The 13,311-nt window shown below is 35.8% G+C and overlaps 1 pseudogene; it reads left to right on the top strand.

Moving 5' to 3' along the window:
• Positions 1-13,311, top strand: part of LOC107584780 (potassium voltage-gated channel subfamily H member 7-like) — a 62,636-nt pseudogene that overhangs the window by 35,707 nt on the left and 13,618 nt on the right.

Here is a 13,311-nt window from a genome sequence, read left to right as displayed (position 1 = left end):
TATTTTAACCACATGTCTGGAATAAGGAACTAATCATGAAACATGAAGTAATAAATCTAGTAGTGCATATACGAACATGCACCACTAATAAAACACATATACGCAAAATATTGGCTCAGTTTGTATCTCTCTCCCTCCTCTTCTGTCTATTTCTGTCAGTGGTGCTGTTTTTGTTTGTTTGCCATATTATAGACTTGTTGCCTGTAACTAACCAGATGGCCAGTTACACACACAGATGGCTCGTTTCATCTTTTCTATTCTTTGTGTCATGCTGGTTGAAGAGTTGGACTCTAATTAAACTTGGTCTTGGCATCTAATCCTGAAATGCAGCCTCCCACACACCCGCAACCTTTATGCCGAACATGATTTCTCTCTTTCTGATTGACCCTTTTTTAATATATCGCTTCTTTAATACATATCTTTATACTCTTCTTAATAATAATGAAATCCTCAAATGAAAACTAATTTCAGAGAAGTCACTTACATTCATGCGCAACCATGTGTTTTTAACACATCCATATTAGATTAAAAATAACCAAGCTATCCACAATAATAGTTTAAAGATAAACATAACTTTAAAGTTGAATCTGAAGTAAGCCAACAAAGGTCACTAAAAGCGAGAGTTTGATTACCGCACTGCATTATTGATTAATAATTAAACCCAAATCATTTATTTATACACTGCATGGGTGACATAATTTGGCAGGACACAACTTGTCAAGTGACACACAGACAAACTCATATACAGTAATTAGGAGAACACATGATTTACAGCCAGCTGCAATTATTCTACTAATTATGATGGCCTCAGTCAATACTGAGCATTTTTTTGACCTGCTTCACCATTTTGAGACACTTTGACCCAATTTGAGTTTTATGCACAGGATGACAAAGACACTTTCTAGTGATACAATATAATTATGTTTCTACTCGAAACTGTTGATGAGAAATAATAATGTCAATGTATGTGATGTTTTTTTGTTTGTTTTTTGAGAAAATTGATTCTAAAGATTCCAAACAATTTTCAGACATTTCATACAAAATTAGGATTTTTATTTAAACATACAATAAATAATTCAGACAATAACAGATTAAGTAAAAAAAATATATAATGTTTGTTTTTGGGCTCAGTACTGTTTTTTTTTTCTTTTTTAAGATATCAGTGCTGTACTTTTGTTCAGCAAGGATGCATTTAGATGATCAAAACACAGTATTTAGTTGATCAAAAGACAGAGACCAACTTTAAAAGACTTTAAAGTTGTTTTTGTTACAAAAAACCTCTCTCTTCCACTTTACTTCCTGTCAGATCTCTAGACCTATATATCCTCATTATCTCATTAAAGGCAAAAATGCCAAAAATAAATACAATTCTATTTCAAATAAATGCTTTTCTTTGGAGCTTTCTATTCATCAAAGAATCATGAAAAAAATTATTCAACTGCACAACTGTTTTCAACTTTGCAAATAATAATAAATGTTTCTTTAGCAGCAAATCAGCCTATTAGATTTCTGAAGGATCATGTGACACAGAAGACTTGAGTAATGATGCTGAAAATTCAGCCTTCACAGGAATAAATTACAATTTAAAATACATTAAAATAGTAAACAGTTACGTTAAATTGTCATATAAATAAAATAAATGCAGCATACACTATTAAAAGTATAGCATATGACCTCTTAGTGGCTGCAGCCCATGGGCCTCCCAGCAGATACCTACATTATTCAGCCAGTTTGTGTAGTTGCATGTGTGTGTGTGTGTGTGTGTGTGTGTGAGAGAGAGAGAATGAAAGACACCCTTCATGACGCACAAATACCCACACAGGCTAGCTGAAGGCTTGGCAATTACTGTCACTGAAAGCAAGAGGAAATTGTCTCTCATCCTCTCTGTGTCAGTGGAGGAATGGAGAGGAGGCCTGTATGAGAATTGCCTCTGTGACATTGAGACTGTCCTAATGTGTCCCACACGCATACTGTCATACATCACTGTACAGATCAAAGCAGCTGTTTACTCATTTGTAATAATAAGTGTCCAGGGTGTTTCTGGATGCTTTAATATAATGCAGTGTATATAATCCTATGCATTTGTTTGCTCACTGAACACCCAGACTGGTCCTGTCCGTACAGACTGGTTCCCTGATGGGAAGGACATAACAGTCTTTCTGTATGTAATTTTTTCTCTGGCTGGATGGTGTGCTGTGGTCCATGATTAACTCATGGCTGCCTCGGCTGTGACCCGTCACCATGTGGCCTTCTCTCAGCTTTTCACATTACCATCTGAGAGCTGGATCATGAAATTTGCATCATACTGTAGGCATGATGTATTGCTGTCTCTTCAGTTTCCCAAAATTTCTTTTATATATATGACATACAGTGTAATGCTCTTGTTAAAAAAAGGAGCTCAATGACTAAGTACTAAATTGACATACTCTAACATTCACCTTGCAAAGCATCCTGGCCAATCAGAACAGATTTTTTCTAGAAATAAAGCTACAAAAATCTTTATGATATTGGCATCACAACCATGATTATGTTAACAACAGTATGAACTATACTTACTAATTTACATCTTTAAGTCTTAAAAGTATAATAGGAAAAACAGTGTGTTCAGTTCTAAGGGTCAGAGACGGTTGAAAATGGTAACGTAAAACTAATTTCAAAATTAAGATGGAAATCAACAGTATCACAAATCAAATATGCAATTTTTTACCTTTGACCTTTGCTTAAACCAGTGATTCCCAAGCTTTTAGCTTTAGAATAAATATTTTGAAAAATAATGATCGTAAATGGCTATTAATGTTTTTTGTTTGTTTTTTAAAAAGAATATTAAAATATGACATGATTTTTTTTTTGTTTAATTAAATGTTGCTCTCAATATGAAACTAAAACTGCTTGTCGGAGGCCACAAGTCACGTCTTAAGTCATTCATTCAACCGATTCATTCAAATGGCTGATTCATTTAAAAACAAGGCTGTCTTTAATAATTGGTCACTGAATCATTGGCTCACTTGATCTGTTAAAAACCCGGGAATGCTATAATATAATAGAAAATAATAAAATGTAATTTTAACATGTTATTTTGTTCTATAATTAATCGCACCAAGTTAACATGTTAAATTGACAGCCCTACTTTATTTCAATAAATTATGTAATATTTGTATAATTTAACACATTTGCATGTTCACAGTTCTCTAATGTTGGTTAATTGTCACAATACATTCAGGTAAACATAAAATATAAATTTTTTAAGTTAGTGTTTCATTATTATTAAAATGTTTTAAATTATTTTCAATTATTATTAACTCACAAACTCTCTGTAGTTCCCTCACAAACCCCTAGGGGTTTGCAAACCCCAGTTTGGGAATCCCTGGATTAGAATGAAGAACAAGATGCTCTTTGGATCATTTTCAAATAATCCTGGATAATAATAATCCAGTATTTGCATAAACATTATATAATTTAGCTTGTGTAAAAGTATGCCATATTAGTTTTGGTAATACTTAAGTTTAGGGAGCAATTCTCACTATTAACTAGTTGCTTATTAGTATGCTTAGGACTAGCATTTTGGCAGTTTATTAGTACTTATATAGCACATATTAATGCCTTATTATATGTGGCCATATTTTAGATCCCATAATCCTACCCCAAATTTAACAACTACCTTACTAACTATTATTAAGCAGCAAATCAGGAGTTTGAGGCAAAAGTCATAGTTAATAGTTAGTTAACTCTTTCCCCGCCAGCATTATTGAAAAAAGTTGCCAGCAACCGCCAGCGATTTTGATGATTTTCACTAAAATTTTATGGCCTCCAATATATTTTGCTGTATGAATATTTGAATATGCAATACACCAAAATAAAGATCAGAGCCTCTACTTTTAAACAACAACAAAAAAAGTTTTATTCTAGCTTAAAGCATTCTTTTTTTATCAAAGCTTGAATATAGGTAGGTTTCATAAAAAAATCATAATTTTGAGCAAAAAGGTGAGAAAATCACATTTTTATCAAAAACTACATCTGGATAATATTCAGTACGATTATCAAAGCAGAAATCCAGTAAATCGCTTCCATCAATACCTATAAAGCTTGCACAGACATGTACCACTTCCTGGATCAACATTTTACTCTGTAAATATAATAGAAAATAATAAAATGTAATTTTAACATGTTATTTTGTTCTATAATTAATCGCACCAAGTTAACATGTTAAATTGACAGCCCTACTTTATTTCAATAAATTATGTAATATTTGTATAATTTAACACATTTGCATGTTCACAGTTCTCTAATGTTGGTTAATTGTCACAATACATTCAGGTAAACATAAAATATAAATTTTTTAAGTTAGTGTTTCATTATTATTAAAATGTTTTAAATTATTTTCAATTATTATTAACTCACAAACTCTCTGTAGTTCCCTCACAAACCCCTAGGGGTTTGCAAACCCCAGTTTGGGAATCCCTGGATTAGAATGAAGAACAAGATGCTCTTTGGATCATTTTCAAATAATCCTGGATAATAATAATCCAGTATTTGCATAAACATTATATAATTTAGCTTGTGTAAAAGTATGCCATATTAGTTTTGGTAATACTTAAGTTTAGGGAGCAATTCTCACTATTAACTAGTTGCTTATTAGTATGCTTAGGACTAGCATTTTGGCAGTTTATTAGTACTTATATAGCACATATTAATGCCTTATTATATGTGGCCATATTTTAGATCCCATAATCCTACCCCAAATTTAACAACTACCTTACTAACTATTATTAAGCAGCAAATCAGGAGTTTGAGGCAAAAGTCATAGTTAATAGTTAGTTAACTCTTTCCCCGCCAGCATTATTGAAAAAAGTTGCCAGCAACCGCCAGCGATTTTGATGATTTTCACTAAAATTTTATGGCCTCCAATATATTTTGCTGTATGAATATTTGAATATGCAATACACCAAAATAAAGATCAGAGCCTCTACTTTTAAACAACAACAAAAAAAGTTTTATTCTAGCTTAAAGCATTCTTTTTTTATCAAAGCTTGAATATAGGTAGGTTTCATAAAAAAATCATAATTTTGAGAAAAAAGGGGGGAAAATCACATTTTTATCAAAAACTACATCTGGATAATATTCAGTACGATTATCAAAGCAGAAATCCAGTAAATCGCTTCCATCAATACCTATAAAGCTTGCACAGACATGTACCACTTCCTGGATCAACATTTTACTCTGTAATATTATGCAGTTTTCATTTATATGCTGTCTATTGCTGATGATCACATTATTTTTCATATGCATCTGTATACATAAGAGATCGCTAGTTTCTCCATCCTGTTCATGTGTGTTTTTGTTCGGGAAGTTTTGTACTCGTTCAGAAGATGCGTAATAGCGCCCCCGAGTGTATAACAGTGAAAACACGAAAAGCCGTAAAAACTTGTCTTTGACGGGGAAGCGTTTTCTTGTAAAAGACAAGATAACTCGTCAATGGCGGGGAAAGAATTAATAGTGAGAATTGGTCGCCAAACTAAAGTGTGACCCAAATTTTAAAGGGGTCATACGATGCAATTTCAATTTTTCCTTTCTCTTTGGAGTGTTACAAGCTCATGGTGCATAAAGAAGATCTGTAAAGTTACAAAGACTAAAGTCTCAAATCCAAAGAGATATTCTTTATAAAAGTTTAGAGTCAGCCACACCTACCTAAAACGGCTCGTTCTAACACACCCCAACATACCTACGTCGCTCTGTGGGAAGATTTGCGTAACGTAACTTTTATTCTCACTGTAGTATTGTTGACGCTGCAGCCATGTCGTGAAGACGCTGTGTGCTTCGTTGTGAAAGTGAAACTACTTTGTTTGGTCTTCCAAAAGAGGACGATATCCGCTTCGTCATGCCTAGAGCTGATCCGTGCTGGTCGCTGAGGGAATACATCAACTTTCACCGTGGACGAAGCGGAGTCCAGCCCGGGGTCATCACATGTGGTTGCCGCTCATTCGTCGGATCTGACAGGCCTCAGCTCACTCTATCCCGGCCTCAGCGCACGCTAAGCCGGGGCTTCGGCTCACGCTAGGCCACTGTGTTTTTCGTTGTAAAAGCGAAACTACTTTGCTTGGTCTTCCAAAAGAGGACAAATCAGTGGTTAAGTTGTATTTACAACACTGTTCCAGAACATTTTAACCCAAATATCCAGATGTGTGCAGCACATTTTATGGAGGACTGTTTACTGATCCTGGGAGAGTAGACTACAATGCCGGCAGTTCTGACTCACAGTCTGTAAGTACGTTTTCATTTAAAGGATTTGCCACTGATGATTCAAACGCGAGTTTTGGGCAGTGTAGAGTAGTACTTGCTGTTTGTCATTTCTCTGATCACAAATGCAGACAGAGGCGTGATGCAATGCAGCGCAACGCGTAAAAAGACTGTATAAGTCATTATAATCAGTAATTATGTCCCCACTGGATGCAACAAATGCCTCGTTTGTAATGGGTTTTAATGTTTTTGTCTCGTCGCTCTGGCCGGGACACGGCATCAACAGTATGGTGATAGGCGTAACATTTCCGTCACACACTTGAGGTATTCGGCCAATCACAACGCACTGGATAGCTGGCCACTCACAGCACACCTCGCTTTTTCAGACCGATGAGCTTTGTAAAAATCGACGCGTTTCAAAAAGGCGGGGCATAGAGGAGAAACAATAATGTACAGTATGGGGAAAATAATGTGTTTTTTTTACTTTAAACCGCATAAACACATTTCATTACACCAAATACACAAAATAATGTTCTTTTTAGCAGCATCATATGACCCCTTTAAGAACATTCTAAAATCCATGAACATGACAAATTACTATGCTGATAATATGATTTCTAATTGTAAAATTTATTAGATTATTAACATAATGAATATCTGAATCACATTCTACACTGCATGAATTTAATCATGTGTACATTTAATACATGAGTCACTGTGTTGTTTCCAGTCTCTGATTTTGCAGCTTCTGATATCTGTTAATAGTTGCAAAATTTAAAAGTACCATTGTTGTCATAGTAACCGCATCTCCATGCTTTAGGTGTTGTCGCTAGGCGCCGACGTGCTTCCAGAGTATAAGCTTCAGACGTCACGCATCAACAAGTTCACCATCCTACACTACAGCCCCTTTAAGGCAGTCTGGGATTGGCTGATTCTGCTGCTAGTCATCTACACCGCTGTTTTCACACCCTACAGTGCGGCCTTCCTGCTCAATGATGTGGAGGAGCAGAAGAGACGAGAGTGTGGTTATTCCTGCAGCCCGCTCAACGTGGTGGACCTCATGGTGGACATCATGTTTATCGTAGACATTCTTATAAATTTTCGGACTACGTACGTTAACACCAATGAAGAGGTGGTTAGTCATCCGGCTAAGATAGCAGTGCATTACTTCAAGGGATGGTTCTTCATAGACATGGTGGCAGCCATACCTTTTGACCTGCTCATATTTGAGGGAGGATCAGAAGAGGTGAGCAGTGCATATGTATATGTGTGGTTTGATTTGTTTTAAGCATTCTAGAATTAATGATTTTTCATGCTTTTCATACTATTGCTTACACTTTGAGTTACAAATACAACAAATACAAAAAACTACTTCAAACTACATGGAACATTAAACCAACCAACCTGAACACCTGGCAACCAACTCCAAAATTTGGGGTTAAATATAAAATACAGTTTAATGCTTAAATATGGATTTGACACTAAAACTGCCAGCGGGTAAAATTTACCCATGCACAATACTACTGTTTTGATATGGCTAAAAACATATTATGTCACTGTATTATGCCACTGTCTTCACAAAGCAATGTCTAGAGTCATGAAATTATTATTTTTAGTCATCAACTATGTTTTTGTCCTGTTGTTTTATGTTCAAGGCTATTTTAAGCAGGCTACTCTAATCACTTTTCTTAATGGTGAATATAGGCTAAACCATCCTGCAATGAGAACGAGAATTACAAGGAAATAAATACATATTTGGGTGGTATCATGTTATAATAATATGTAATTAATCACATATTAAGATAACCTATGTTATTTAAATTACTAAAATACCCTAAATAGAAAATAGTGAGCAATAATAATTCACTGGATCGGTAATATATATATATATATATATATATATATATATATATATACTGTATATTATATTTTATTTATTTATTTCCCCCCCCCCCGGAAACAGGCAGAGTAGAATAAATAGCAACACAGTAGCAAACAATAAACAATAGAATTGCAATAATTATAATTAATCGAAAGTTTATTTTAGCCTATTCATAAATGTTCAAACTTTGGATTAATTATTATTTTTGTTAATTTATTGTTCACTACTGTGTTGCTATTTATTCTAGTCTGAAAAAATATATATACTGTATATTATCTATGATGTAATGAATAAAACAATTTTTATGATTACCCCAAGTTTATTGTTGTTTCTCTCTTATTCAAATTATAAATGATATAACTAAACAAATTAATGATTAATTAGGTGAAACTGTGCGCTTGAATTTGTTGTTGCATCATACATCCTATGCAGTGCAGTGAATTATTATTGCTCAAAACTGATGACTAAAATAATAATTTCATGACTCTAGACATTACTTTGTGAAGACAGTGGCATAATACAGTGACATAATACGTTTTTTTTAGCCATATAAAAACCTTATCAAAAGTCATGAGCATGAGTTAATTTTACCCGCTGTTGTTTTAGGTATACAACAAACCCAGGCAGTTAAAGTGTTTTATATAAACAATTTTTAACAACAGGGGATTGTAAATAAGACAATTTTAGTAAAAGTCAATGACTGAGAAACTTGGATATTTCGTTGAAAATCTGTTACGTACATTTGAAAAACAGCCATGGGTAAAATTTACCCCGTGGCATTTCTAGTGTTAAATATGACTGTCTGTTTTAGCTTTCTTGCAATAGTGTCATTTTTATCTAAACATTATGTTAGCATGAATGTATGTTTGCTCTTCACCTTCTTGATTAGACCACTACTCTGATTGGCCTTCTAAAGACTGCCAGACTGCTCCGATTGGTCCGTGTGGCACGGAAGCTGGATCGTTACTCAGAGTATGGGGCGGCTGTCCTAATGCTCCTCATGTGTATCTTTGCGCTGATTGCTCATTGGTTGGCTTGCATATGGTATGCGATCGGCAATGTGGAGAAGCACTATCTGGATCACACTATCGGCTGGTTAGACAATCTAGCCATATCTATCGGCAAGGAGTACAACGGCACTGACCTCTCCTCAGGTCCCTCAATCAAGGACAAGTATGTGACAGCACTGTATTTCACATTCAGCAGTCTGACCAGCGTGGGTTTTGGAAACGTGTCGCCAAATACCAACTCAGAGAAGATCTTCTCCATCTGTGTCATGCTCATTGGCTGTGGGTATCAATAAATTAAAATTAAACTTATGGCATCAAAATTACCAGTATAGCAAACAGGAATGCTTTTTAAGTCAGCCTAATCTTAGCAGTTCCCAAACGGGATATAATATAATATAATGTAATGTAATGGACTGTTATTCTTAGTGACTAAATTTCTGGTAATATACTTTGCACTTTACTTTATTCTTTAAAATTATTTTCACTAGTGTTCTAGGAGTGTATATGTATATGTATGTGTGTTTGTGTTTTTATCTATCCATCATCTGTCTATCTATCTATCGTCTATCTATCAATATATATATTTTGTCTTCTCTCTTTGTGTTTTAGCTCTGATGTATGCTAGTATCTTTGGGAATGTGTCTGCTATAATTCAGCGACTGTACTCAGGAACAGCCCGGTACCATCTGCAGATGCTTCGGGTCAAAGAATTCATTCGCTTCCACCAGATCCCTAACCCGCTGAGACAAAGACTGGAGGAGTACTTTCAACACGCATGGACATACACCAATGGCATTGACATGAACATGGTAAGAGTCAGATTTTTTCCCCTTAACGTAAATTTCTGTCATTGAATAAATAAATGCTTTCATCTGTCAGTGTGTGTACAGTATGTGTCAGTGTGTTAGCTATCTATTGTTTCAAACATATGTATCTCAGTCACAGACTATTAATGTCAAATGTCTTCATGTTTCTACGCAGTGATCTGATATGTATTTTTCTTTTTTATACGCACTCAAACGGACTGACTTCAACACCCTGGTGAGCAGGAGGTATAGATTAATGTTTGCTTTTGACCAAAAAAGCTGCAGTCATTTTATCTTAAATGTTTTCCATATAACTGTATATTTGTATCAAAACATGCCGTTGATTTTAAACTGTGCATGTCTAACCGTGAGCAGTGTTGGTTATTTACGTACCATTTTATAAGGTAAGCATAGTCTAAATGTTATTCTCAATTAAGGTAATTAAAGTTTGGTCCATTTGAAGACTTGACGTTAAATCAAAAACTCTATTAACAAAGCTAATGGCATGTGTACTGTGACTCATCCTGCATACAGACATTTGCCCAGTTCTATTTCAGTTATTTTCCTTCAATTAAATCAGTTTCACTTTAATGGACCTAGGTCATATTGACATTTCCCATTTTATTAGGCATCAGATTATTTAATTAGTCAGTCAGATTGATAGTTATTGCAGATTAATACATTTCCATGCCAGTCTTTGTTCCCTGGCAGACTTCCTAAATGCAATTTTAAACAAGAAACAGTGTTTTTTTGTCTTTTTTTTTTTTTTTTAGATGAACCAGAAAAATTGGGGTAAAACATAAGTGGCAGTTGCATTCTCCTCTGCTTGATGTGCCGTATATCATTATATAAAGCAAAAGCAAATCAAAGGCAAACACAATGCAATGCAGCAGAAACAAAGGATCCCAGATGTATTCATACTGTGCTTCATCTTTTATGTATTTGTAGTTGAGGGAGACAGGGCTATATTAGTATTGTATAATCTGAGCTCTAACACAAAGCTCTTAAAACCTGCAATCATTCTGCCCTCGTTCTCCTCTTCTCCATGGGGAACACTCTTTCTGTCTTTTTCTCTCTCTTTTCCCTCTTTGCAGGTACTGAAGGGCTTTCCAGAGTGCCTGCAGGCTGATATCTGTCTTCATCTGAATGAAAGTTTGCTCCAGAGCTGCAAGGCTTTCCACGGAGCGACCAAAGGATGTCTACGGGCATTGGCGATGCGCTTTAAGACCACTCATGCCCCGCCGGGTGACACGCTGGTGCATTGCGGGGACGTTCTCACGGCCCTCTACTTTGTGGCCAGGGGATCCATCGAGATCCTCAGAGACGACATAGTGGTGGCTATCCTGGGTGAGCAATGAACAATTTAACAAACTTTCACTGTAAGCCTGTAATAAACCCACCAAAATTTTGTTGTGATGAAATCTCACTAGGTATGGTTACATGCACTCATTTTCGGCAATCAGAATTAATTCAATAGGATTTCACATTCCATAACTGAGTTTCCATTAAGCTGCTTTGACACAATCTGTATGGAATAGATTGAAATGGAATAAAGGTGACTTGACTCGCCATATTTGTTTACATGAGCATTACATGTGTTCTGTACAAAGCATCAGCACATGTGTAGCTCCCAGTTGTCTTGTTCAGAACAGGAGAAAGCTACCTCAATAATGTCATCGAAGCTACCGTGAGTATAACTGCAATTTTTGTCTTGATGACATATCTAAAAACTAAGCTGGCATTTATGTCAGAAGAACTTTTTAGTAAATATTACTAAATATATGAATATATACGCATGACGTCTAATTTATGTAAACATATGCATTCCGGCACTGCACATGTGTGCAAGATATTTTTAGAAAATAATCAAATTCAAGTGTTTACATGCTTAATTCATTCCTGTTTATATAATTTTTTGAGGTCTAAGCCACCCCTTCCATTCTGATCAAAATTTAATTCAGATAAAGCTAATGAAGGCTTTTAAATGTGATTGAGCCATCAATACAAGCGGACTATTTGAGTGCATGTAAACTTAGCTACTGTTATTAGAATCTACTGAGCAGATCTTTAACCACTAGGCTTTTCCACCACACAATAAATGTCCTTGGTTCATATTATCAAAATGTAATAACTTCTCCAAAATAACTTTTTTTTTGCTCTTATAACCAAGGCCACGCAAAAAGGGAAAAGTAGTATATCATAAGCCCCTTTCACACAGTAATACCAGTAAATTGCTGTAAAATTACCAGAACGACTTTACCGGTAAATACAAAAATGCACGGTTCACACAGGTAACGACGTTCTGTCTTTTTACCCGTAAAGCACCATTCGCACATCGGTTTCAAATTACCGGTAAATTCTGTGACATCATTAATCAGAAATGACCTCTAAACAGCTGCTGTGTTTTTGTTGATGTTTTCATTTTGTGTCAAACATTCACATTCATGCAGCTGCTTTTGGCCCAGAGTCATCGTATTAACTGACTTCAAACTGAACTACACAGCGCAGAGTAAATGCATCATCTGCGTCAAAATGTTATGATTGACCCAGAGTAGACGTCTTACGCCAGCGCGTTCTGAACTTGTACGTGCTCATACCAGTAATCTTGTGCTGTGTTCACACAGCAAATTACCGGTAATTTACTGGCAATGTTACAACTTCTCATACCGGTAAATTGCTGAAACAATTTTACTAGTATTTTTGAAAGGTCCTGTTCACACTTGATCTCTTAACGGTAATTTACCTGTAATTTACCAGTAAAGTCTGTATGTGTGAAAGAGGCTTATAGTCTAACATATTTTAGCTTCCAATCAAATCCAAAAAAAACTTATGACCACATAACATTATGACAACTGACAGGTGAAGTGAATAACACTGATTATCGCTTCATCACGGCACCTGTTAGTGGGTGGGATATATTAGGCAGCAAGTGAACATTTTGTCCTCAAAGTTAAATGTTAGAAGCAGGAAAAATGGCCAAGCATAAGGGTTTGAGCGAGTTTGACAAGGGCCAAATTTTGATGGCTAGACGACGGGGTCAGAGCATCTACAAAACTGCAGCTCTTGTGGGGTGTTGTAGTGGTCAGTATCTATCAAAAGTGGTTCAAGGAAGGAACAGTGGTGGACCGGCGACAGGGTCATGGCGACTAAGGCACATTGATGTACGTGGGGAGCGAATGCTGGCCTGTGTGGTCCTATCCAACAGACGAGCTACTGTACTGTAGCTCAAATTACTCAAGAAGTTAATGCTGGTTCTGATGGAAAGGTGTCAGAATACACAGTGCATCTCAGTTTGTTGCGTGTGGGGCTGCATAGCCGCAGACCAGTCAGGGTACCCATGCTGACCCATGCCTTTAGGCAGTGGTCTGCTGGGAATCCT

The sequence above is a fragment of the Sinocyclocheilus grahami genome, unplaced genomic scaffold (genome assembly GCF_001515645.1).
Source record: "Sinocyclocheilus grahami isolate Dianchi unplaced genomic scaffold, SAMN03320097.WGS_v1.1 scaffold63.1, whole genome shotgun sequence".
In the NCBI taxonomy this organism is placed as follows: Eukaryota; Metazoa; Chordata; class Actinopteri; order Cypriniformes; family Cyprinidae; genus Sinocyclocheilus; species Sinocyclocheilus grahami.
This window is presented reverse-complemented; position numbering and strand designations above follow the sequence as displayed.